Source organism: Microtus pennsylvanicus, chromosome 18, assembly GCF_037038515.1.
Source record: "Microtus pennsylvanicus isolate mMicPen1 chromosome 18, mMicPen1.hap1, whole genome shotgun sequence".
NCBI classification, from domain to species: Eukaryota; Metazoa; Chordata; class Mammalia; order Rodentia; family Cricetidae; genus Microtus; species Microtus pennsylvanicus.
In genome coordinates this window covers 16,225,862-16,248,812 of record NC_134596.1, presented here as the reverse complement: position 1 = coordinate 16,248,812, position 22,951 = coordinate 16,225,862, and the positions used below count along the sequence as shown (strand labels likewise).

Genomic DNA, 22,951 nt, shown 5'->3' with positions numbered 1-22,951 from the left:
CCCAAGTTGTTAGATTTGTTATTAAGGTCAGATTCACTTTCCAGAACAGAAAAATTTAGGTCACATATATAAGGATAATTCCAAATTATGCCATTTATAACACCAAATTATAAATCTACGTTAAAATCATAACACACAAAACCATAACTACAAATAGAATATACGGACGACTGGCTTCTAACAACCCAGGCTTCTCGCTTGATGGAAGTGCTAAGTCTATTCTAAAATTAGGATCTTTTAAGCTCAAAGGCCAATTAAACTGTACTGTTCTACTGTGCTAAGTACCTGACCTCAGTACACTGCCGTAAACTGTGACATCCAAGTGATCTGCCCTTGCAACCTAAGGGAATAAAACTCTAATACACAAACAAACAAACAATCCCCCCCCAGGCTGTTTAGGATATTTATAGACTGTGACCTCACAGCCAAGGTCTGTCCTCCACCCTCTGTTAGGTGTGAGCGTACGTGCAAGTCTTCTCCAGGGGAGTATGACATCTTTGACCTGTGCCCCACCAACCCTGCTCCTCTCCTGGACCGCAGCCTGAGCACAGCAGCCAGGTCATCCTTTTCCACCAAGAGCAATGTCACAGGAGGTAGCAAAGAACTCAGATCCCACCCCATCTCAATCCTAGAAAACAGTTCTTGCTAACCCAGAATCCCTAGAGGAGTTAGCAAGTATGGATATAGAAATTTTTCTCTTTCTACTGCATTTCTTGGGTGACTGTTGTATTGGTTAGTCTCTTCCTAACTCATGTGTCATAGTAACTGTTTCTTAAATAACACTTCAGAATTATATCTCACAAAAAATTGCATGATCACATCACATATTTCTGCTAACTGCATGCCAGCCCTAGGTAGTCACACTGTTCCCATTTTGAGGTAGTGGGGAGCTCTAAGAAACAGAGAGGCTCAATACGGAAACTGCCAGTAACTGAGGCTCAACTTCAAAAGCATCATGCCCACATGGAGCAGGATCAGCACATGTCCACAGCTGCTCTCACCTAGTTCCTAAACACAGTAGCTGGAACTGAGAGCCTGTGGTCCAGACTCTGAGATACTAATATATGGCCCTTCAGATAAAGTTTACTGACCCTTTATCTAGAGTTTCTGGGACATGCAAACTTTACCAAAGGACACAAGGGTCCTGATGTGGTATTTCTCCCTAAGCAGTTGGCCTTCACACCCACAGCTAAGCTTCTCCTTGGCTCTTGAATGCCAAGTTTCTAGACCAGTTCGGTCTCATCAATTATCTGGGATGCTTGTTACGCCTAACAGAACACTTTCAGGGGAAAATGTAATCTCAGGTAAGAAAAATTCCAGAAAAACCCCAGAGACTGTATTACAACAATATACTTAACACTATTGAATTAATGGCTATGGTAACAAAATTATTATATGTATTTTACAACTGAACCAAACCAAAAAGTTGCCAGGCATGGTGGGGCACACCTGTAATCCCAGCACTCAGGAGTCTGAGGCAGGAGAACTGCTGAGTTTTGAGACCAGCTTCACCAACAAAATAAACAAATAGGAAACTATCAATTGAAATTTTACTGTAAGCTAACTAAAAACCTGAAAGTAACGATTCCGGAAACAGAAAACAAATGTTGCATCGAGTTCCGCGTGGCCTTGACTCTGTGGCATACATTCAATCTTCTTTGGTTCCATGAATAAAAAGCAGTTTCGAAAAACTAAAAACAAACATAGCACTCCTAAAAGCAGAACCCTTGGAGACCTCAAAGAGCCAAGAATGTTCACTGTATCCCTGCTTCTAACCAGTATTACAGCTACATCGGCATCTTATAAACCACAAAGCTGAGAAGCGTCATTCTGAATAAGATACAAGAAAGTAACTTCACACAGCATATTGTCAGTACCCGCCACATGCCTGACACAGTGTGTGGCTAAGCCACACCCATGGCATGGAAGAAGTATCTTAATTTCAAGTTCTCATGATATTCAGGCAGTAATGATCATCTAGGCAGAATAAGAGAAAAGCAGTCATTACATGAGGTCATTTCATGAACCAAATTTATTTTTATTTCATTTTTATAATTATCAGGATAAAAATAGAAGTCTTTACACAAGAGTACTTGGGTTCACGGTGCCATTACACTTAACAGATACTACATAGAATGAGAAGCTGGAGCCAGCCCTGCTTCTCAAGTGTGTGTTTCTGTCCAAGTTTCCCTACCAACATGGTCTCAGTTTAGGCTAAATTAAAAACATATTCAGAGGTTACAGTTTGGGGCAAAGTACAGTATGAACTCCTGTCTGTTCCACTCTAATGAAGACACCTGGCTGCTTTGTGCCTTCCCTGTCCCCAGGATCAGTGAGGGTCCACCCACTGAGAATGCAACTGGGTCTTTCCCACAAACACCTCCTGTAGCTTGTGAACAAGGCTGACCTCCTCACTTCTCAACTGTACGCTGTACAGATTTCCTCTGTCCTTCCCACCTTAGCTTTGGCCTCTTCTGAAGCTGGCAGAGAATTCTTTTGATACAGGAGCCTAGCCATATTGCTGATATGCAAAGAAAAAGTTAATCTACCCAAACCACGGAAGTCCCTGGAAAACTCAGTTCAGTTAAGAAAATAATGAAAGGAATGGAAGTATAGGAATCAGGGTTCCCTAGGAGTCCATGGCCAGCAAACATCACAGCAAACCCTGCACTCCATTCCCCAAGACGATGCCTAAGAACAGGTGGAAGTCGGTGGGCAGCCCCAGCATACTCCGCAGTGTCCTTCAGTACCAATCTGACCCAGCTGGTGGACAAACAGAAGCTAGCCACTGGGGAGGTGGGAGAGCAGACAGAAGAGCCAAGTCTTAGCAAAGGCTGGAGTTTTGGACACAGGCTAGCAGAAACCGTAGAAAGAAGCACAGAGAGGCAGTCCCTGGAAGGGTCCGGAGCCCTGGCTGATAGAAGCTACCCCGGTCCCTTTCTAACCTTAGCCTGTGTAACTGCAAATAGACCAGGTGAACTCGACACAAAGGAAGAAAAATGAATATTGTGTCACTAGCCACCTTTCCTGAACTGTGCCCAAGACAGGATGGGAGGTTGTTTCTATGTCCTCCTCATTGCGGAACAAGTAGGAGTTGGAGCAATGTCAAGTCAGAGCAAGCCAGTCAGGGAAGGATTCGACATATATATATATATATATATATATATATATATATATATATATATATATATATATATATATATATATATATATATCTCCCTTAGCTGATGAATGAGGTCAACCCTTGGGCCTCTGAACATGCTTCAGCAACTTTTAATCTGAGCTCATGTAATCAACCAGCTTGTCATTAGCTTCAGCAACATCAGGATGCCAGTGGCATGTTCACATCACAGAGCATGCCAGGGAGGGAGGAAGCAGCAGAGTTTGTAAGGCACTGGGTGTCAGACTCAGCAACACTGTCCGGAGGGGGCGACTTGGAACAAAGCTGACCACTGCAGCACACACTAGTGTACAAGAGATGCAGGACTCCAGTGGAGGGATGCTTAATTTTAAAAAGATGGATCTAAAAATACTAGCTTGTATACTTTAAATAAAGTAAGGCACTCTCTAAAAAGCCACATAAAAATATTGAATAATTTAAAATAGAGTAATACTTAAAATAGTAAAGAAACTATTAGAAAAAAGTATAAGTGAGATAAATTGTTTTAGGCAGCTTTAAAAACAAAACAAAAACCTACCACAAACCAACTATAAAACTATAAATTGGGTATTGGGGTAAATACCATTTGCCTTTGGGCTTTAAATAGGACAGAATGGAATTCATGTTTTTCATTTAAATTCATTTCTAAATCAATATATATAGAACAATATATATACACACACACACACACACATATGTCACGGTTTTGATAATACATTGTGCAATATACTCAGGTTACAATGTTTACAACTAGGTTAAATATATCTCCTCAAACACACCTTTATGGTACAAACATTCAGCATTTTGTTCAGCCTTCTAGAGTCCACGTTCTTACATGCATTTCTACCACCTGGACTGTCACTTGCTTCTGAAATAAAACTAGCATTCTCCTCACTCCTTCCTAGTTATCACTCTAAGAAAGCACCTCAGCTGGATACTTATAAAAACAGGATTCAGCTCACAAGGTTGGAGGTTCTGCAGAGGGTCCCGACCTGCTCACTTTCTGGTGGAGGGTTGTCAATGACAGGGGAAATATCGAAGCTGGGGAAGGGGCCAGGCCAGTGATTTCCCAGTAAGCCCCCACCTCTCAAAGTTCTTTCACATCTCAACATCGCTGGCCCTGATGTGTAACACATTAACCCACAGAAGCACCTGTTACAAAAATGAAAAGTATGTGACAATAAGGTTCAATAAGAGCTTCTGAAGTAAATGAAACAAGAGAATAACACAGATCGATTCTATTACCAATTGTTTTTAAGTAGAATGTGCTAGCTTACAGAAGCCACAGTCCCTTAAACTGGAGGGTGGCGCAGAGTATACGATGCAAAACAAGTGCCCAGATTGTATTCAATATTCCGTCCCCACTCCTGACAGCCATGTGCATTTTCCCTTTGGGCCACCTGATGCGGCTGAGGCCACACACTGAAGAGACACTACTCTACTTCAATATAAATGCTTCTCAAGTTTATAAGACACCCAAGCTAATTCTAAGAAAGAGAATAATTATCAATGGGTGATAAAATTGGATGACAATGAGGAGAAACTATCTAAGATATTTACTAATTAAACAAGGAAAGAGCCATTTAAAGTGGCGAGATCTGGCGGTGCTCAGGCCCACAGACAGGACAGCAGCCATGTGCTCCTTGTGTGATGCTCCGAGAACAGAAGACCATCACTCAATATGGAGTAACAGAAATCTAAATTTAGGAATGTTCTGCAAAATACGTTTCCAGTACCTTTTGGGGGGAGGGGGCAGGCTGGCCTGGAACTAGGGCTCCCTCTGCCTGAGACCCCCTAAGTGCTACAATTCTAGTAATCATGGGCCACCAAGGCAGCCTCACCTATAATTCTTAATATAAAGTTCAGACAGCAAAATCAAGGTCAAAACTTAAGATGCTTGAAGCATACCAGCTACATACTTCATGGGACCTGGATTCCAGGCAGCATTCTGAAAAACCTTTATTTGCTGAGAGATGCTATTGGGATAACTGATGAAATATGAATCCAGTCTGTGGATTAGATAATAGAGCAATGTTAATGTCCCAACTTTGATTACTGTACTATGTTTATGTCATTGAGTTATTTAAGGGCAAAACCAAGCAATATTTAAATCTGTAACTGACAGGAAGGTCAAGAAAAAACCTAAAAGCATGAAAAAGCTAATGTGCTAAGAGTCAGCAATCAGATACCTAGGTAAACAGTTTAGAGGTGCCATTTTCTGTTAAACTTAAGTGATTTCAAAATCTTAAAATTTTACAAAGAAAAGAGAAGTCAAAAGTGACTATCTGGGGAGCTGCAGTGACAGCTCAAGAGTCAAGAGAACACTGCTCTTGCGCAAGACCCAGCACCCACATCAGGCAGCTCACAGGCTGGCAACTCCAACTCCCAGGGGATCTGACGCTCTCTTGCCTGTGAGGGCATATGCATACAGACATAACAAGACAGATTACAGAGACACACACACACACACACACACACACACACAGAGAGAGAGACAGACAGACAGACAGACAGACAGACAGAGAGAGAGAGAGAGAGAGAGAGAGAGAGAGAGAGAGAAATGACCTAGAGAAGCTACACATACTGCCATTCAGAAACATCATTGCCTTTTGCAGTTTTACCTTCCTCCACCAGACAGCAATCATGACCAGACTTCTTAAAGGTTCTTAAACTATTCAAAGAGATTTCCAGAAACATAAAGCAACAAGTTTTTGATCTGTAATCTGTTTTACTACACTTAAAGTTTAAAATTTTGTCTTTTGGGTCTCTTTTCCTTCTCCTCTTTTAAAAATGGAATCAATGTGGTAATATCTCAGTATGTGCTTTGAGGTTTCCTGGACAAAAACCATTGCTATTTCTGTCCCTAATTCATTCTCTTGCTTGCCATTCTGTGGGTATGACATCAATTTATTATAGCCAATAATTTACTGTGCCTTCTAGTCACCAGATTACCACCACATGCACATCAGAGGAAAAAATGAGTATATGCAAGTAAAGTCAGTATGCCCATCAGCCTGGCCTTTATTCATTTCTCCTTCAATACAAGCATATTTACTATCAACCTGCAAAGACTGTACAGAGCTTCCCGATGAAGCAGAGAAAACACAGCTCCCCCAGGTTCTTATAGCTCCTATCAGAAAATTCAGTTAGTGCTCTAACGTGGAGAGCACTGAGACAGAACAGAATGGGCCCAGAGTTCTGTGTTCATCTCTCATCAGCATTTAGCATTTAATACAAACACACAAAGTTATTTTGCTCGAGTAAACAACGTTCATTTTGGAGATGGTCTAAAAATGTTCCACCTCCTGTGTTCCTAGTAAGGTTATTATTTTTTAAGAACCAATAAGTACCATGTTGCTTCCTTAAAACAATTACATCAACATTTTGATATATATCACATAATATCTGCATTGAGAACTCAGGCCATACAAGCAGGTATAGTTCCTGTTTCACCATGTTTAACTAGACAGGCAAGGAAAAACTGAACAGTTTTCAAATCGATAGGGCTAATTCCCAGGGGTGTGTTTCTCAAGGGTCACATGATCCACTGAAAGAAGGACCTGAGCCAATGAGACCAGGTGGAGGATGCCAGAGACATTCCTGGCCACCAGAACCGAGTTCTCATCTCTTAATTCAGCAACAAGGATACTAAGGACCACTCCTGCTCAGGGATACAGCCACTACTGAGCCTGCTTCCTGTGAGAATGTTTTGGAAAGAAGCAAGCAGTAAACCGTAGGGCTAGAGTGCAAACAGATGCAGCAGTGTTGGAGTACATGAAGGAAACGGCACAGAGAAAAAACTGCCTATCAGCTGTGAGAAAACACACCATTTTCAGGATTTCATCCCACACAAAACCACTACTATGGTAGAGAGAATAGAGTAAATGTCTGTGGTTTGGGGGCATAGCCAAAGCAGTGTTCCAGTAAAGACAGAAGGTTTTCTTTTCCTTTTCCCATATTTATGCCTATAAATACATGTAAGTGTGTGTGAATGTGTGATGCTCCATTATAAACATGTTCTTCCCACTCCCAAACTTCAGGTAGAAATTACAGCTTGGGCTTGTCCATCATCTATTCATGTCATGCAGAGACCTGATTCCAAATCAAAATTTTACTTAAGAAAAACCAAACTGCCCCAAACAGAAAACAGCATGAAAATCGGGAAAGCTTCCAAGAAGACATCTGAAACAAATCTGTGTATTTCTTACAAAGGTTCTATCCCCAACAAATATATTTATGTTAACACAACATCTACCATCAAAAAGAAACTACTCACTACCTAGCATAGGACTACAAGGCTTTTCCTCTACAGCAAATAGCTTCAAAAGGAAATGTTGCACCATACAAACCCCGAAAAGGCAGGACTAGTTTTATCTCTTAATTAACCACTGGTTGGAATTGTCAGAGAACAGCTCATGATGCTGGCTGCCAACAATACTTCCATTTATGTAATATTTCATTTCAGCGTTGGCAGAGCATCTTCTTAAAATTCAAGAGACCTTTATTGCATTCTCTGTACATGAAGTTTATCAAGCATTGGGTATCATAGAGCTGGAGAGATGGCTCAGCAGTTAGGAGATCTTACTAATCTTGCTGAGGACCCAAGTTCAATCCCCAGCACCCACATCTGGCAGCTCACAACCACCTGTAACTCCAGATTCAGAATGTCCAACAGCCTCTTCTAGCATCTGCAGGCAGCTGCACTGATGTGCAGAACCCTCCATCCCTCAACATATATAATTATAAAAGTATTTTTAAATTAAGTATCAAATACATTAACCATAAAGAATCCTGAAGTCTTTTTACTTTTTTTAAAGACAAATGTCTGGCACAAACACCCAACTTAAAAAAAAAAAACTATCAAAACAGAAATAAAATCATTGTTTTGCTTTCTTTATTGAAATTTAGTGATTACATACTTCATACTCTTAAAATGAAGCCTACCTTAGCATGTGAAAAGAGTGGGGTACTTTCTAGGGCCAAGTAGCGAAGATGAAAAGCCCACTTTCAGGATCAGTGGTAGAGCACCTGCTTGGCATATGTGGGACCCTGGCTTGCTTCAGTCTCCAGCAGCAGACAGTTGATTCCAAGATGGGTTCAGGCTTCTTTTAAGACCCAAATGGACCTTAGTTCTGAAGTAAAAAGGCCTAGGCTGCGGTGCAAGATTGGAGAAGACAGGCTCAAGAGCCCAACAGGGGTGTCAGATTCCAGTGAAAAGGCAGTGGGGTGACCAAATGCCCAAGGGGGGTGTCAGATTCCAGCGAAAAGGCAGTGGTGACCTAACACAGTCATCAGCACAGGTGGGAAGTGGGTCCAGGAATGTTCTCACACAGAGTGCAGTGAATAACTATATCCGAGAACTATGGGTCCTCAACTGTCACAGAAAGGAAAGAGATAGTAAGAAATGAGTTTGGGATATCAGCACGAACAACTCGGATGCACAAGAACTCTTCTTTTCTCTGGTTCAGTCCACTGAATATGGCTGCAAACAGCAGTGAACATCACCCACTGGACAAAATGGAAATGCAAGAATCTACACGGATAACCACAGGTGAACAAACAGGAATAGGAACACGCTTTACTCCAACCAGTAACCGAAGGAATGGCTGGGTTAGGGCTCACTTAGCCAACACCACAGTATTTATTCTGCTGGGAGCACTTGAGAGTGCTAAGGCCAGTGGGTGTGGTGCCAAGTGGACATGGTTCTTGCAGAGACCCCGAGGAGATTGCCAACAAGATGTTTATTGATTTTACACTAATTTTACTACAAAAGAGTAACTCTACAGTGGAGAATCTGACCAGCACCCGCAATGGAGCAAATCAAAACCATACACTGAGAACATGAGGCGGTGTCAATTCTGTAGTTCTCCCACCCCAAACGTGGACTGTGAACCTACTCACAGGAAACCAATCCAAACTGACTAACTCTAAGAGTGCCAGGCATAAAAATCAATCTGAGGACCTGTTTCAGACTACACAGGATAAGAGACATAAAACTCAAGGCATTTAAAGCTGTATTTATTCATTTTAACAAAATGTAGACTTATACACAGATTTAAAAAATAGTAAAAAGAAGAAAAAAGGTTAAATACTGATGGTTATGAGACTGGAAATTATATGAATTTAATGTTCCGCAGGGAAAGAGTACTGAAAGGAAAGAACCAATGCAAGGTGAGTTGCTATGTAACGATAAGACATGTTTGTAAAGGGTGGCGAAAGAATCTACTTCCTGTGTTGAGTTTCCAGGGTAGGTGACAGCCATATCTGAGATTGCTTCAACAGCTCAGTACATTAATTAGAAACGCTCCCTAATTAATGTGTGGGGGTGAGAGGAGATAGCATCAATGTTAAAAACCAATGGGGGGGGGGTCAAAAATGACATGAGCTTTAACCTTGATATGAGGTCTCACTACTTATTTAAACTAGACTGAGTCAGTCAAGCACCTTTCACTGGAGAGGATTTAATGCTTGGATCGGAAGTTAGTGAGGTATTATTACACTCGGGCTTTACATATAAAGCAAAGCTGCAGCAGAAGGAAACTACAGGTCCCATTGCTCCTGAGCATCAGCCTCTTAGACAGCATCCGTCAGCCTGTGACTAGGAAACCCACTAACGTAAGGACAGAGACAATCTGAAAACGCAGCAGTGCCTAGGTGGATGGAACAGGATTCCTTTCAATCTCAATTTTCTTCAATTTTAGAACTAAATTCTGTGTCTCAACAAAAATTACAGCCCTCGTTGTAATACAACAACAAAACAAAACATAAAACCTAGTGATTAGGGGTGAGGGCTGTACCTCCGTGGTGGAGTATATGCTTATTAAACTTGAGGAGAAGCATACAGACAACTGAAGAATGGAGAGTTACATTTCCAGAGCAGAAACAACTGGAAACAGTAATCTTAGAAATCTCCATCTGAAGTGTGTCATGTGTTGCGAGTCTTCCTCCAGTTACTGTCCCACCTATAATCCTCTCCGTGTAAACGCAGGTGGACTTTACTAGTCCTATGCATGTCTCAATCCAGTTAGTCACAGTACTTAACTATTACAAAGAGCAACAGGAAACTGAGATGAGGTATAGACAGAGATCAATATTTATGAGACACAGACTTTTAAAAAATGTAATAAATGTTGAAAGGATGACATAATGGACAACTTCAGCGGGCAACTAAAAATATCACCAGAAAACCCAAATCATGAAATATACTAAACTGGATGTGATGGCACATGCCTGTAGTCCCAGAACTTGGGAGATAAAGGCGGAAGATGAGAGATGAGACTAGCTTGGACTGCTCTGTCTCAAAGAACAAAATCAGAGCTGGCAAGATGGCTCAGCAAGAAAAGATGCCCACTGTCAAGACTGGTACAATCTGAGTTTGATCCCTGGCCCACATGACACATGGAGAAAATGGACTCCTACAGCCGTTTGGTTTTCACATGCTATGGTTTACACACACACACACACACACACACACACACACACACACACACACACCCCACAAAAACATTAAGTAGGTAATTGGAAATAGAAACACTATTGGGAATATGAGACAAAGTGACCCGAATTCTTCATATAGAGTGACTAAGAGTTAATACGGCACAACCACCCTTAGAGGAAAACATAGCCATTTTTTATAAAATACACCTACCCTCTAAACAAGGAATTTTACTTCTAGATAGTTACTCAAAAAATAGAAACAATGCCCACACAAAATCCATATACAAGTTTGTTCATTTGTAATAGTAAAATTAAACCCTGTTGAACAGTCAAAAAGATAGTATTTTTCTGGTTTTATTTGTTGTTTTGTTCAGGAATTAAATGCCAAAAGTAACTGCACAAATGGTTTTATCTCCACAGTGGCAGAGGCCTGCAAGGTTAGCATTCCCCCTCCCACCCTGTGATGTCAGCAGGGGATTAGCATCCAATTGCTATGAGAAGGCTGAAAGAAGTTTGCTACCCAGGAAAAGGGCTGGCTGTAACGGTCCCATTCCACATTTTTACAGTCATGACATGGCGCATTATAAGCTTGCTCAATGATAAGCTCTTTATGCAAGCTACAAGGTCTGCAGCCTTCCAGAACAAAGACCTCTTCTGTCTGCAATTTCCTAGAAGTCAGTAAGCTACAAATCACATCCTGTACAATATCCACTCAGAGGGTCCAGTCTTGTGTTGCTTTGCCCAGTTTCTCAGCGCACAGAGCAGTCCACAGGACACAAAAACTACAACAAAACCCCTTCATTTTCAATTAGATGGCTCTTCGTTCTAACTGCCTTCACCCCACCTGTGGAGTCAGACTCATGTAGCAGTCCAGGCTGTCCTCAAACTTACTATGTAGCAGAGGATGATCTTAAACTTCTGATCTTCCTCTACCTTCTAAGTAGTGGAGGCATCCTCTACCACTCCGGACTCTATATAACTTTTTAAATTTTAAAATAATTTCAGAGGGGCTGGTGAGATGGCTCAGTGGATAAAGGCACTTGTCACCGAGTCTGATGCCTGAGTTCAGTATCTGGGACACACATAGTACGATAGGACCAATTCCATGGGTTATCCTCTGACCTACACACACACACACACACACACACACACACACACACACACACACACACACCACAGCTGGCATACACATATGTACACACAAGAATGTACTGAAACCACTTCTAATTACAGAGCTGTAAACAGAGAGGCACACCTCTCTCCCTGTTTCGCATCCTACTTAATGAGAAACACATCAAAATGAGGAAATTAACATTCAAACACCACTCGTCAATAAGCCGTAGACTCTGTTCACAACCCACCAGCCTTCCCTTCCACACCCCTGTCTTTTCCACTCCAGAGTCCCTCACTGAATGGAGTCTTCATGTCTCCCTTAGTCTCCACTCTGTTTCTCCATCTTTCCTTGCTTTTCATGACCCTGACACTGGAAGAAACACTGTTCAGTGTCTTGGAGGAAGTTCTACATCTTGAGTTTCTATAGTTTCGTCTTGATTAGTCTGGGGTTACAGATTTAACATTAAGAAAGAGCTGTCCTCACACTCCATCACATTGGAGAGACTTTAACATGAACATGCCTTCCCACTGTGACTCTGCTGGTGGATGCTGAACTCACAGTAAGTCCCTTTGTAACTACTTAAACATGTAACAACTAGTAACATAGATAAACTTTAAGTTTCTTAGTAGCTAGTCTAAAAAGCTGAGTTTTCAGAGGGACTGACAATGTATCATGTAAGCAAATACTTAGCTTTAACTTTGTGGTGGTACATCCCTGTAATACCTGCCCTGAGAAGGTGGAGGCAGAACTGGGCCTAGGCTACATGGTGAGACCAAGTGTTTATCATCTCCTGTGCCCGATTCTTCTCATGCTGTCACTCAGACATTACTAATGTCCTTCCTTTGCACTCACTTTATTTGGTCTCACAATGGTTATCATGGCTCACAGAGAAGAAAGGAATGTAAGTAACCTTATAAAGCACAGCCCAAGAGGAACATCTGCTGCCATGTCTGGCTTCCCCCGACCCAATTATAGGTAATACTTAAGGAAAAAATGAAGTCAAACTTTTTCTGCTACTCAGGACAACGGTTAGATTGGAATAAAATATTAAGTTCTACAGTTCCAAAACACCACTGGCTCCAAACAAAACAAAACAACAAAAAAAAAACCAAAAAAACCCCCCACCACTATCTAAGTATAAATGAATGACAACTCCTGATCGTCTAGGGGGTCTAAGCATCATCAGAGAAGTACTACAGTATACAGGGAAATACCATCATCCATCAAGATGCCAGGTCTAGGTTTGGGATTGGAGACTGTTCCTCCCAAGTGATTGAAGCAAATCTCCTGTAAGGTGCCCCTTTGATAAATTCCAACCTGGTATGAGATCTAAAGACAATCCCAGTACATGAGATACACACACATATGCAACACCCTCATTAAACACAGTCCCTCTGTTGCACAAGATTGAGACACATCAATTTACAACACACTTCTAAACCTTAAGCAATTTTACCCAATTTCCCTAATCCAGGCAACAATGCTTTTACCACGAATACTGTACTGTCAAATTCATCCTTGCCTTTGTCCCCTCACTTGCTATGCTAAATATAACAGATTAATTTACTAACCAAGATGATTAAAAATCAGAACTATAAACTTAAACTTGCTGTTGCCATCTAGCCTCTTAAAAGTGGGGAAGGTTCACAGTTACTTTGTTTGAAGCAATCTAAAAATGTGCTTGCTTTAACAATACATATACTAAAATTGGAACATCCCGGAAATCCAATTATCGTTAGAGAAAACAGACCCAGACTGCCAAAGCCCTTTACAGTGCACCACTAGTTCATAGGACTCTCAAGTGCTACACAGCTCTCCTTGCTTCCCGGTGTCCACTGTAGTGTTCTGTCCTGGTTATTGCTCATTTTTCAAGTAGACACTCTGAAGCACTTTTTCTATATGAATAGTTCATTTCTATGTTGATATGAAATCCTTAGAATTCAGGGACTACTTTATTCCTATGATCTTAAAAATGACTTTGAAAACATATATATTAAAAGGTAGGTTATACATTGTGCTAGAAGAATTAAGAGTGTTAACACCTGTGATTTCAAATTAAGGTTTACAAGAAAAAGGAAGTGTCTATCCTCCCTCTTGTTAGTGCGCTAAAGAACCTTCTTGTCAACTGCACAGAACAGTTGAATAGGCAAAATGATAACCTTCCAATAATAAAAGTGACTAAGAAATAAAGCCTAGAACACCTGTAACACACATCTGCCAGACTCAAGAATCATGGCCGGGCGGTGGTGGCGCACACCTTTAATCCCAGCACTCGGGAGGCAGAGGCAGGCGGATCTCTGTGAGTTCGAGACCAGCCTGGTCTACAAGAGCTAGTTCCAGGACAGGCTCCAAAACCACAGAGAAACCCTGTCTCGAAAAACCAAAAAAAAAAAAAGAATCATGAAGACATGTGCCAGTCTGCCTTTCTCACAAGCATAATCCACTACCCACCATTTCAGAGATACTATTGAAGATTTACCTTGAGAGCAAATTACAGAGTGAAAGCAATTAACAGTTCTAAGTACAGTTCAAGAAGAGGGATTCCAATTCAATGCTGTTCTTACAAACCACAGTCAAAAAGCTGTTTATACACATCAAACTCTGTATCGCTAGAGCTCTCTGGGACTGAATTCTGAATGGTTGTGGTCCAGTACCCAAGGACACCAGGACCAGCCCTTATCTCGCAACCAACTCTTACCCTGCTCGAGTCACAGTCACACATCATCGTGATCCCTGAAACCATCCTCCTTCGGGGGCAATTCCAACCCTTGTCCCAGTCTGAAGGGACTCAGGTTTGGGGAAGTTAGGTAACTTGTTTCACAAGACCACACAGCTAAATGAGAAGCACTGTGATTCAAGCCCAGGGCTATATGTGACCCAAACCCTCCCAGTCCTTGCCATGCTTCAGTTTCTGTGCTATTCTCTCTATCCACCACTTCTCACGCTAGTCATTTTGCTGTAGTATAGTAAGACACACACTCTGCTGTTTGCTTCTTATGCTCCAGCCTATTCCTTCCTGAGTCTAAGAGAGTAGGTTAAGTCTTGGTTACTTTTCTGTTGCTGTGAATGAACATCAGGACCAAGGCAACTTCTAAAAGAAAGCATCTAACATGCGGCTATGGTTTCAGAGGGTTGGAATCCATGATGGCAGAGCAAAGGCATGGCAGAACAACAGGGCATTTATGTCTCTGTTGGAGGCAGAGAGAGATTTGCAAGAGAGTCCTTTGAAATCTCAACGCCCTCTCCCAGTGACACACCTCCTCCAGCAAGGCTACATTTCCCAATCCTTTCCACACAGTTCCACCAACTGGGGACCAGGACTCAAACATATGAGATGATGGAGCCATTCTCATTCAATCCACTACAAGGGTCTCTGTTCTGTGCACCAATGTCCCCAGAACAGAAGATGTCTGAATTTTATTCTTACATAAACATGTTGTAACTCACTGCTCAGAAGTCTTCTAAATGTTTAGGGCACAATTGTTTAAGTTCTTAAAAAGCAGAGATATTCAGAATAATGTAGCTAAGTGAAAAGACACTTTAAGCTGTGAACCTAACATCCAATAAAAGGATATGAAAAGAGAAAAGTAAATCATCAAAAACTTCTGTCCTCCGTAAGAGTATACAGAGCACAAATGAGAATGCCCAGAAGCAGCCTTTCAGGATTCTGACTTTTACCTAAATACCTGAGTAATCCAGGGAACATTCACACACGAGAAGCAGCACACTTATGCAAACAGTGAGCTCTGTGGTCTTGGAACTTACTCTGTATCCGATTCATTTTCCAGATCTACTCTAGCCTTGACTATGACCAGAGTGAAAATGAGGAGCAGCCTGCAAGTCCCTGGACTGTCATGGATTTCCTTCAAACCCACTCTAGAGCTAGAAAGATGCCTCAATGGCTAAGAACATTGTTGCTCTTGTAGAGGACCTAATTTCAATTCCCATACCCATAACCTCTGCTCTAGGAGTACCCAATACCCTCTGCTGGCTTTTACGGGCACCTGCACTTGGATGCACATACCCACATACAGACATGCATGCACACACATAATTAAAACACCATTCCCACAGAACTGTCATTACTCCACTTTACAAAGCTGTTTCTATTTAACTAGACTCTGAGCTTCCTGATCGCAAATAGCATCTTTGGCTTAACGTAAGGGTGAAGAGACATTATTTGCTTCACGCGACTATCACACTGCCCACTGCACAGCTAATAGTCAACAGACAGACTAAGGAGAAAGCTTTTATAAAACGGGGGCAGTTGCTTGGCATGGCAGCATACGCCTTTAATGCCAGCACTTTGGGAGGCAGAGGCAGGCAGATCTGAGTTCAAGATCAGACTGGTCTACAGAGCAAGTTCCAAGACAGCCAGGACTACAGAGGGAAACTCTGTCTTGAAAAAAACAAAACAAAAACAAAACAATAACAATAAAAGAGAGAGAGAAAAAAGAAGAGAAGATAAAAGAAAAGAAAGGGGGCAGTCAAGAGGCTGGAAAGATGGGTTAGCAGTTAAGACTACTTGCTGCTCAATCATAAGGACCTAAGTTCAGATCACAGGACCCATGCAATAACATTCACACACATGAATAAAATAACCTTAAAAAAACAAGCAAGCAAGAAAAGAAAAAAAAAAAACAAGGCATGGTGGCACACGCCTTTAATTACAGTACTCCGCAATCCGAAAACAGTGAGTTCAAGTATAGCCTGGCCTACAGAGTGACTTTCAAGATGGACAGAGCTACATAATAAGAGACCCTGTCTCAATAAAGAAAAGGGGGGGGGGAGCAGGCAAGACGGCTCAGTGGGTAATAATGCTTAGTACCTGACAATGCAAGCCTGATAATCTGAGATGGATCCCCATAGCCCATATAAAGATGGATCCATAAAATTATCGTGTGGCCAGCCAGCACTCACATGCCTTGGCATGTGCCCTTTAATAATAATAGGGCTCCAAAAAAGGCTTTGAAAAGATCCCAGGAACAGACTGGAAATCCAGAAGAGCAGAACCACGCAGGGGCTGTGCACATCCTCAGGGAAGTTCTTATTTCTGGCTGGCCATGAGGCTCTGCAGTTTCAATTGTCTGATAGGTCTGGGGCATGCATGGACTTATGTGTGGGCAATCTCCTCAGCAGAGTACAAGGCTTACTGGTTCCAGAGCCCTGAGCATCTCTAGCTGAGGCCTGAACAAACCAGGTGTGGCTCATCAAACACAGCAACTGTTACAAGATTAGCTTTGAAAAGTCACCAGACAGCACTGGCATTCTGAGTGAGGGACAAACTGATTTCCACAATTACCACACTTAAGAATGAATGTCTCATTTCCACCAACATGCAAATAAATAGGAATGAACAGTCCATACACAGATGTTTGTAAGGAGATGCTATTAGAAATAAGAAATTACTGCTTTTTTAAAGAGCCAAACAAATTCTGGAGTTGAAAAGTACAATACCTGAAACGAAAACTAACAGATTTGAACAGGCAGAAGAGCCATTAGTGAACCTGAAGACAGGTCAGATTACCCTGTGTGAGGAAAAGAAAACAGAATGAACAAAAACCAACAGAGCCTAAGCCCTAGGGACATGCACATGGGAGTTACAGAAGGAGAAGACACAGAAGGGAGCTGGGGAAGGAAAGAAGGAACAGTCACAAAAACATGGCTGAGAAATTCCCAAAGGCGAGAAGAAACAGACCACTCAACCAAGAATCTCAACAAACTCCAAGGATGAACACAGACACCACACACTGTGGAGAGCCAGAGATTCTCAAAAGAGCAGCATGGTAAAGAGACATCACACACAAGGGATGCTCAGTAAGGCAGAACAGAGAGGTAAAACTGTAACAAAGGCAAAGATGGGACTTTACCATGTTAAAAGCATCCATTTGCCAGGAAAATGGTAATTATAAAAAATATGCACCTAAGCTGCATTCTTCAAGATAGGCCATATGGTGAATCCTAAAGTCTCAATACATTTAAAATACTAAAACTACACAGAATGCATTCCTAACCACAGTGGAATGGAATTAAAGGGTACACAGGGCAACGGCTGGTCTCACTTTCTCCATTTTTCCCTTTCTCCTTATGCTACTCCTACTCACTGCTGATGTTGTTTTCTTACAGTGGCCTCTGTGCGTACATGTGCTAGACTCCCTAAGAAAAGATCTTAGCTGGGCATGGTGGCGCGCCTTTAACCCCAGCACTCAGACAGGTGGGCAGATCTCTGTGAGTTCAAGGCCAGCCTGGTCTACAAGAGCTAGTTCCAGGACAGGCTCCAAAGCTACAGAGAAACCCTGTCTTGAAAAACAAAAACGAAAATAAAGCCAGATTAATAAGGAAAGAATATATATATATATATCCTACCTTCCTTGCTAATATGTCTTCCTATAAAGACCATCAATGATTTTTGTCATTCCTTGTACTATTTTTAAAGTTTATGAGGAGTCATACTTAATTTCTCACTGTTTCATGACCATATGTTTATGCCACCCAAGACAAGTTTTTGATTAGAAGGTACATAAACTTAACAACTTCTATGTGTCATCTCTGTGGCTGATTCATAGAGCGGACCCAGTGGTACAGACGTGGGGAGGGAGCTGTACTTAGAATTGTGAATTCTGTGGCACCACCAACTGTGAAAGTCAATAAAACCTTTAAGGTTGTTAGAATCATCTTCATCCAATGTAGTAATAAGGAGCGGCGGGGCTGCGTCCCCAACACCCCATCCGCCTGCTCGGCTAGCTTATGCCCCGAAATAATTACACGGACACAGTATTCTTTTAATCACTGCTTGGCCCTTTAGCTTTAGCCCTTACTGGCTAATTCTGATATACCGATCAACCCATCTCTAATAATCTGTGAGCACCGGTCTTACAGGGAAGATTCTAGGTCGGAGCTTCATCGCGTGTGTCTGCCCGGGAGCGGGGCATGGCGTCTCTCTGAGGCGTCTGCTCCCGAGAGGAGAGCTGTCCGAGTCTGAGCTCACTTCCTCTTCCTCCCAGCGTTCTGTTCTGTTTATTCCACCTACCTATGCTCTAACCAATAAAATGGGCCAAGGCAGTTCCTTTATTCGCCAATGACCTTCCTCCATCAATCCAAACACCTTTGCTTCCCGTTTAAGTTCCCATTAAAATAACAAAAAGGTCTGAGTGCCTGTGTTACTTGTTTAGTTTGTCTGGATATTTACAGTTCCTATTTTCTCTAATGGTACATGTTAACCAAAAAAAATGTTCCTATGGTCAACTTTCTTCTTGTTCCCTCTTTTAAGACAACAATAGTCTATATATATATTTTTAAATATTTATTTATTTATTATGTATACAATATTCTGTCTGTGTGTATGCCTGCAGGCCAGAAGAGGGCACCAGACCTCTTTACAGATGGTTGTGAGCCACCATGTGGTTGCTGGGAAGTGAACTCAGGACCTTTGGAAGAGCAGGCAATGCTCTTAACCTCTGAGCCATCTCTCTCTATATATGTTTAACTAAAACAAAATAACTTTTGCCAACTCTTCAACAGTACATCTCAGTAACTTGAGGGAAGTGCTTATCCCATGTGAAGGGTACCAGATTTAACCAGCATTTAAGCCCCTAGACCTGTTCTTACTTTGCTTTAACTTCTCTGTGAAACTAAAATCATTTAAAAATCAAGTGCTTAAAAGGCAGTCAATAAATAGCAGCAATAACAAAAAAAAATCTTAGAAATAAATCTGAGTTTTGGCCTTGACAACTGTTCGTGAGTCATTTTAATTACACAGCTATTACTGGAGGAATTACTTCTACTTCAAGGCAAATTTTCTTTAAAAAATTACTCCTCTAGCTAGGCTTACAATAAAGCAAAATAAGTACCTTCCACAATTCAAAGCTTAACGTAATTATCTTACAGGAAGTTTAAGGAATCTTGCCTGACTATTGAACATGGAATCTCTTAGTGATGGAAAAAGGTGCAGGTATCAGGCAGGCTAATTGAAAGGTAAACGTTCCAGATAATGTATGTCTTAAAATGAGAACGAAGAACTATAGGTAAAAGGGTGAAATTTTACACACAGAAAAACACAGGATAAAAGAAGGAACAATTCCTTAAAATACTAAAAAGATGGGCTGGAAAGATGGCTTAATGATAAGAGCATTGGTTGTTTGCTCTTCCAGAGGACCCAGGTTTAGCTGTCAGCAATCACATGTCAGCTTCAGTTCCGAGGGATCCAACTCTCTTCCAGCCTCCATGAATGATGTATACATATGGAGCATAGACACACATGAAGGCAAACACCCACACACATATTAATAAAAAAATTAAAAAGGACAAGTCATCAAAGAAAGGCTATGTTAAATTAGATAGATTTAGGCACACAACTGGCCAGGTTTAAAAATTCTACAGTTCAGTGAAAGCAAAAAAACAAAGCACAGTCTAGAAGACACCGTGCTGAGAACAAAACACACAGTCTAGAAGACACTGGGCTGAGAACAAAGCCCTTGAACAAAATCCTAAAACAGTGTTCCATCCGAAACATGGATCAAACTGTGTGAACAGGTCACTTACAGAAAACAGAACTCTCAGCACAGCAGAAGGAAGGAGAATCTGGCACAAACCCAGGAGAGAGCCAGGCAATATAATCTAGGAAAATCAGTGTCATTTTAATGCATTTAAAGAACTACAAAGCAGCAGGGACATTCCTGGGGAGAGTCACCTGTGGCTGCTGTTACTACTCAGCTCCCTAGACCAGGAGGGAAACACCAAGGAGATGGGCTTACCTATCACAGCCTTTGAGCCAGTAAGGCTATTTAAAAGGTATAAAGTCCAAGTGCCCATGACATCTATGGTGACAGGTATTCCTAGCCATGCCATTCGCAACATTCATGTCTTTCAAGTCCTGGGGCTCTAGACCCCACTTTACACCAACAATTTGGCACTGACTTTAAATCAAAGTTCTTGCTCTAACTCAAGATACTGACTTTACCCAGTATTACTAGATATTAATGACTATATCAAGATACAATTATTTTTTAATTCTCAAAAAGACCTGAGCTGCATGGAAGTGGTGGCCAAAGCCCGAAATCAGGGAGTTCTAGGCCAGCCTGCACTCCAAAGTGAGACCCTGTCCTCAACCCATACACAAAAGAGTCGGGCATGGTGGATTATACCTGTAATCCTCGCACTGTGGGGGCAGAAGGCAGCAGTTCAAGGCGTCTTAGCTTTAGAGCAAGCTCACCATCAATCAGCCTGGGCTACCAAGGAGACCCTGTCTCAAAACAACAAAAAGCAAGCTTGTCCTCTAAAATGTCAACAAGACAAAGCATGAAGTTATGTTATAACTAATTAATTAAGGATGGAGAATATGCAGAAACACTGCCAGCTGTAATCTACTTAACACAACATGAAATACTTAAATGGCTCTTGTGATGGTTTAGATGAGAATGGCCCCCACAGGCTCCTATGTTTGAATGCTTGGTTGCCAGTGGAACTGTTTGGGAAGGAGTGAGAAGTATGGCCTTGTTGGAGGAGTTATGTCATTGGAGCTCAGCTATGAGATTTCAAAAGCCTACAGCAGGCCCAGTTTTCCTCTCCATCTGCCTGCTGCTTATGGACCAGCTACTGCTCTACAGGCAAGCCTGCTTGTTCCATCATCATGTTCATGGACTCAACCTCTCAAAATATAAGCAGTTAAGTGATTTCTGTTATAAGCTGCCTTGGTCATGGTGTCTCTTCAAAGAAACAGAACAATAGACAGCTTTCCTCACTGTAAAATTTCATGACAAAAGAAATCTCCCAGGCTTGGTGAACAACCACCAGGCAATGGAGGCAGACAGACTGAGGCTAAGGCACATAGAGACTAAAGGGTTCCCTCAGATCATATTTAATATTTAAAATTCTAATCTTTGCTAATTTATAATTAAAAATTGCACAAAGACCATTCCTGTACATTTAAAAATGTCTGCTTTCCTAAAATTTTAGGCAGAAGTAACAAAATGATCGGAGAACATTTAAAAGTAAGTTGTGGGTAGGCAGAGGCAAGCATGGGCAAAAGCATGGCTTTTCCCTCAAGTGCTTTGGAAAAAGCTAAGCGCTCACATAGGAGGGCATGTTCTTGTTCTGGGCAAAAGGCCTAGCAGTTCCTTCTGCTCTTCATAACTACTAATAGTTTTGATCCTACTCAATGTGCTGGCTTTGTGGGAACCTAGCCAGTTTGGATGTTCACCTTCTTAGATATGGATGGAGGGGGGAGGACCTTGGACTTTCCCCAGGGCAGGGAACCCTGACTGCTCTTTGGACTGGAGAGGGAGGGGGAGAGGAGAAGGTGAAGGGGGAGGAGGGGGGGAGGGAAATGGAGGCTGGGAGGAGGCGGAAACTTGTTTTTTTTTTTCCTTTTCTCAATTAAAAAAAAAAGATCTTGAAACTACAGGTATAAAACAGAAAAGTCCAAAAATTAACTCACGTCCCCTTATTAAAGAGAAAATACCTGCAAGAAGACTCCCATAAAGATTTCATGTGTTAAAATAACTGAGAATTGCATGCCACGTAATATGAAAGGAAAGACTGTTATCATAAGCTTGCACACAAAAGGTCAAGGTTTGTAACAGTCACTTATTTCTCATTGCTACTGGCAATGTCCTCAGGGACAATAAACACATGTGATAGCGCTGTGCTGCAACCCTAGCTCCCACATGCAAAGCCAAAGGTCCTGGCCAGTTTCTTATCACTAACCATTTATAAGTCTATTATATTATATAAGTCTATGTAGGTTATCTTGACCAGATGAAAGTGCAAGCCTTTGGGAAACAAGAAACAAGGAAGCATCCTATGCTCTTAGAGAAAGAAGGTCTTGTGGAATCAACAGAAATCAGATGACTCTGGGTGTCATGGACAACGTTATTATGACCATCAGTAAATCCTAGGTTTCTTCAAACCATGAGTACCGTTATTTATTTTAAAAAACACCAGGAAGTACAAGAAGGCATGCTCTTTAGAGCCAGGGGAAATCAGGGCAGTAAGAATTCAAAAAAATTAAAAATGAAGAGCAAAACATATACTAATAATTTATACTAACTTTAACCCTAAAGAGGCTAGTATTGCTAGTTTCCTATGATTGACTCAGAACTCAAAAGGCAAAATTGACCCTTTTTCCCATGTAAAGAATTCTCCTTGGCTGGGCAGTGGTGGCGCATGACTTTAATCCCAGCACTCGGGAGGCAGAGGCAAGCAGACCTCTTGTGAGTTTGAGGCCAGTCTGGTTTACAAGA

The 22,951-nt window shown here is 41.6% G+C and overlaps 1 protein-coding gene across 1 annotated transcript in view; it reads right to left on the bottom strand.

Annotated features, from left to right (window-relative positions):
- The window catches only part of Chsy1 (chondroitin sulfate synthase 1), a 55,719-nt gene that overhangs the window by 16,965 nt on the left and 15,803 nt on the right, over nucleotides 1-22,951 (bottom strand). The gene's annotated exons all lie outside the window — the stretch shown is intronic.